The following is a 5,483-nucleotide window of genomic DNA, read 5'->3' on the forward strand; positions in this document are numbered from 1 at the left end:
TCTCAAATATGATGAATTGAACGGATGAATTTTTTTTTTTTTTTCAATAAAGTTCTATATCCAAGTTATTTAACCAATTAAGTCTAATCAAGTTGCTCTAATATAATTCATTAGCTCCATGAGCCACTATACTTAATTAACTTTTGACTTAATGTGCGACTATATGCTGTCTTTTTGTATGCGAATTTCTGTTTTTTTTTTTTTTCAAATTTTCTCAGTGTTTTCTACGTTTTCTGTCGTTCTCTTCCTTCTCTGCGTTCTCTGTGTTTTCTTTATTCTCTATGTTCTTTTTGTTTTCTACATTCTCTTCGTTCACGATCAATACTCTTTGATCTGATTTGAAGATTTGGATCAAAATTTTTGAAAATTAAGCAGTGAAATCAGATTTAAACAGGTATTTCGTTTTCAAAGACAATGAATGATACAAGTTCAAACTGTCAGTTGAATCATAGCGATTGGATTATTGTTTTGAAACAAATCAAGTGGATGAAGTTTGGTTTGATCCTAGTTAATTTTCTTCGTTAGTAGTTGATGCTCCTGTAGTTGAATAATTTCATTTTTATTTATAAAAATTGGTGTTCATGGTTGAAGGTTTGAATTTGAATATAATGTAGGAGTTTTGAATTGTTATTTCGCTGAATCTATTTCGTTCCTAGTTTTGGTGCATTTAGAAAGACATTTTGGTTTAATCTGGAACTGTTTTCAGTGTCTTTTAGCTTCTCTATCGTGTTGATGAGCAGTTTATGCCAAATGTTAGGATGATTTTTAACACACTTGAAAAAGCTAGAAAAATTCTACAAAAATTATTCTAAAGTTACAGGTTTTTCTACGAAAATTTGGAACACAAATAAGAAGGAAAATGAAATTAAGAACCAATTGATTGCATACAGCAGAGAAGGTAAATGGAAATTGAACATATCTCCAACTCAGAAGACAAATTCCTCAATTAGATTAAATTGTCCTGCAAGAATTTATATACATATATTAAAGGACATTGGTGCAGTTGAATTATTTCAGAGGTGGTTTTGCATCATTTACATATGTGCTCTCTAAATTAAGCAAAGATGCTTAAACAATACAGGTAGTTAAGCATGTTTGTATGCCGTACAATTGAGAATAACGATGAAATTGGAATTAGACCAAGCAAAACATATCAATCGTTTGTGACAACAGCAGTCAATAGGGGGTCATCATGAATTAAGTTTTATTGAAAAAGATGTGAAAAATTACATTATGAGGGAAGTCCAGAATGTTTTCAAACTAGACGATGTGAGTAATTTCTCACATTTTTTTTAATAAAACTTAATTCACGATGACCCTTTGCTGCTGCTACAAATGATTGATATGTTTTGCTTGGTCTAATTCCAGCTTCGTCGTTATTCTCAATTATACGGCGTACAAACATGCTTATCAGTTTAGAGATTCAAGGAATTAAGATAGTTTTCTCAGTGTTTTTTGGAATTATTTTCGGTATTTTGTTGAACAATTTTGGTGCATTTTGTGTAATATTTTTACTTTTTAATGAAAATGATGTTTATTTTTAATATTTCCTTGTCTTGTTTCATTTACCATGTTACTGTTGGTTTTGAAATTAATTGTTGTTTGTTCATGATATTTTAATCTAATAGTAAGTATTACCTTCGAAATTGTGTTGTGTTTTGTTAATCAATAGTAAGTATTAGTTTTTAAATTATTTTCTGCAATCAGTTTATGGTTAATAATTTGAGGTGTAATCTTGTACAGATTTTGGTGCAAGTGATTTTTTTCAGTATATTGAATATAATAAGTATGAACCTAGATTCATTTAAATTAATATGACTGCAATACAGTACAGACAAAAGATTTAGAATCTATAAAAAATTTTGGAATGAATATTTACCAAAGAATTGTTTGTTTTAGCAAAAACTGTACACACAATTCAAAACAATATTGAAGAGAAATTATTAACAGTTTACATTACACAATCTATTGATTTTCTATATCCCCTGATGTAAATCTAAAGTAAGGACTTGATAATGCAGCAGATGGCTTAGAGAGTCTGATGGCTTCAAATTCTTCAATGGCTTTACCTCTTAGTTGATTTATTTGATCAAAGAGAATGAGTGAAGCATATTCAAGTCTAAAACTATCAACTTATTCCTACAGTTTAGAGAAACTTATTTATTAAACTCTGTTAATTTAGTAACAGAGAATTATCTATTTTTAACGATAGTTACCTGTTTCCAATTCTTCTATGCATATTTTCCTTTTTTGATCTATTTTGGATCAATAATCTTCAGTCATTTCATTACATATATTGCACAATCCCAGCTAAAAAAAATGAAATAACACACTAAAATAGGAAGTAACAGAAAATACAGTAAAAATTATTAAATAGAAAGATTGATACCTTGTTTGTTGCCCTTCGGAATCATCAATAGGAACCCCCGAGATATAGTGCTCGGATCACTGTCCAGGGTTTTGCGCCTGCACGCTCTATTGATCCGAAGGGATGCGAGCGGGATACTCTTGCCTCAGACCTCACATCTCAACGTAAGCGAGATTAACCACCGTCCTTACGCCGCCGCCGCTACCTCGACAGGCGGGATTAACCACCGTCCCTGCCGGGCGCATATCGTCTCATAATCTCAGTACAAATAAGTACTTCAGTGGTTTTTCAGAAAACATTTTCAGTATACATGGATCCATCATCTCATTCAGAGTCCTCGACTCATCTCAACCACTGTAAATTCACATTTCAGTTCTGAACTTAATAGTTCCTCATTTCTCATCTCATATATCAATCATCCTTCACATGCCATCAAACCATCCTCAGTACACCCGAGACCTAATCCTCCGTTTTCTAATTTTTCATAAAATCATCAACTAAAATCCTTAAATTATTTCCCATGTTCTCATACCCAAAATTAAGCCCAAAAGTCTCAAAATGGTGTCATAGAAGCTTACAATCTTGTTGGGAAGGTGAAATAGTTGAAAACAAAGTTAAATTTGAGAAACAGGGCGTGTGCCACAGGGGTGTGCGTGCGCACGCCCAGGAAGATTTTTAAAAGTGTGCATACGCACAAGGGTGTGCGTACGCACACGTACGAAAATTCACAAGTCTGTTCACCCGCACAAGCTGTGCTAGCGCCCCAACAGACTGACCTTCCCAACGTGTGCGTGCGCACAGGGCCATGCGTACGCTCAGGTTGCAATTCCTCATTGGTGTGTGCACGCACAAGCTGTGCTAACGCTGCAAACAGGGAGCCTTCCCCTATGTGTGCGAACATACAGATCTGTGTGTGTGCACAGGTTAAAATTTTTGCAGGACTGTGCGTCCGCACATACCAGAAATCATAAAACTCTGTAACTTAGGAGAATTTCAGATTTTTACACCAATCTTTGAATGATTATAACTTCCTCTACAAAAACCCAAATTTTACAAACTTTATATCGATCTTAAGGGTTTTCAATAAGCTTTAATCTCCAACAAATTTCAACCAATTTTAAAAATTGAGACAAAAGTTATGATCAGATAAAGTTTACCAAAATTTCCTTTTTACCAAATTTAACAATTTCCACAATTGCTTATAAAATACAACCAAAACCATACCAAATCATTCCAAACTCCATTTTCCATCAAGATCTACCCTTTGTATCATATTACACCAATCCTACCACATTTTCCTTCACATATCATTATTCTCAACCTCAATTATCACATATACAACATATCCATCAATCATCATTATATCACTACTAATTCTCATCATCAACTCAACCATGATTCATATTAATAATCAACAATACTCATTCATCCAAATTCATCATATCTCAACTTCATCGTTTAACCACAACAACAACATCAATTCATTATACATCATCAACACAAACAATCATCAACAACATATAAATTTCCAAACCTATCCTATGGGTCACTAGCCTAAGTGACCATGAATATTATATACTACATAGAGGAAACCAAAACCATACCTTGACCGATTCTCAATATGCCAAAACTCAAAATTGAGTCCACAATAATCACCAACAAGCTTTCCAACACAATCCAAGCTTCCAATGTAACTCCAACAAGCACCAACAAGCTCCAAACTCACAATAATCAAGCTATATATACACAAGGCATCACTAATCAACCTAGGGCTCATCATAAATAAAATTTCACAAGAGTTCAATGCCTCTTATCTTTCTCAATAGTTATGGATGCCAAAATCCAATGCTAAGCAAGGATTAGAGTGAACCTAAACATCCAAAATCACAAAAACTCACTTAATCAAAAGCCCTAAATATCCGAAATTTTGAAGAGAAGAACTGAGATAATTTCGAGCTTTTCTTACCAGTTTCTTGGGTGCGTTTTGTAGAGCTCTTCAAAAGGAACACGTAGCCGTAAACGGTGCGGCAATCAGAGCTCTATAGCTCAAGATATGAGCTTGAGAAGATGGAAGTGAATAGTATTCTATCTCTTCTCCTCTCCCTCTTTCCTTTTCTGCTGTGTGTGTGTTTAATGAAGGTGGAACTGCTGAATGGGTTCATTAATGAGCCCTTATATATGTTGGGTTTGGGCCCAGTCTAATCCATTAGCGTTTTTTAGCCTGTTTGGCCCAACTTCGGGCCAAACCTTTAAAATTAACGCTCGGTTTTCTATTTCTAACATTTTTCTAAGGTTTTTGACTGTTTTCACTTTTTCTCGTGCAGTACCAGGCAGACTTGAACCAGATCAACCGGTTCGACTGCCGGTTCGTGGTTTTTTACGGTTTTTCGTAGAAAACACATTTTCTGACTCAAAAAGACCCACTGAGTCCAAAAATCACATTTAAATCCTCAAATTCTCACTCTAAATTTTCGGAACCTAATTTGGGCAATATTAATTACTTAATTAACCGGTTGATTAATTGTGGTTCTTACAAATGGGGTTAGAGTAACTCAGTTCATGTTATATATGGTGGGTCTTGGGCCCATTTTGGGCCCGGTTCGCTTGGTCCGGCCCGTTCGACCCAATCTTGAGCCAAATTCTTTAAAATTAGTGTCAAAATTTTTATTTTAATTAGCTCTATATTATTAAACTATAAAATTATATTTTCTAATTTTTTTAAATAATAATTAATTTATTCATTAATTATTTACTAATTTTACGGGTTTTACATCCTAGCCACCTAATTAAAAATTTTGCCCTCAAAATTTGTTCTAAAGTCTTCATATACGCCCTCTCAATACCAACCAACCTCATATCATTGATTCTACTATTTTCCATACTCACATTACCTAATCGTTCAAAACCTATAATATAAGTTGCCTAGCAATTAGTCATTCTCCAATTCATTCACAAGTGTTTAATTCCACCAAATTTCATTCCAATTCAAATCCAAACTATACCAATGCCAATTACAAGCCCCCTCAAGTGTTTCACTCTAAGTGTTTCACTCAAAAATCCAAAACCAACTCACTGATCTCACATATACCACTGTCAAGATTCCTATCTCGGCATT

Source organism: Arachis ipaensis, chromosome B02 (genome assembly GCF_000816755.2).
Source record: "Arachis ipaensis cultivar K30076 chromosome B02, Araip1.1, whole genome shotgun sequence".
Classification (NCBI taxonomy): Eukaryota; Viridiplantae; Streptophyta; class Magnoliopsida; order Fabales; family Fabaceae; genus Arachis; species Arachis ipaensis.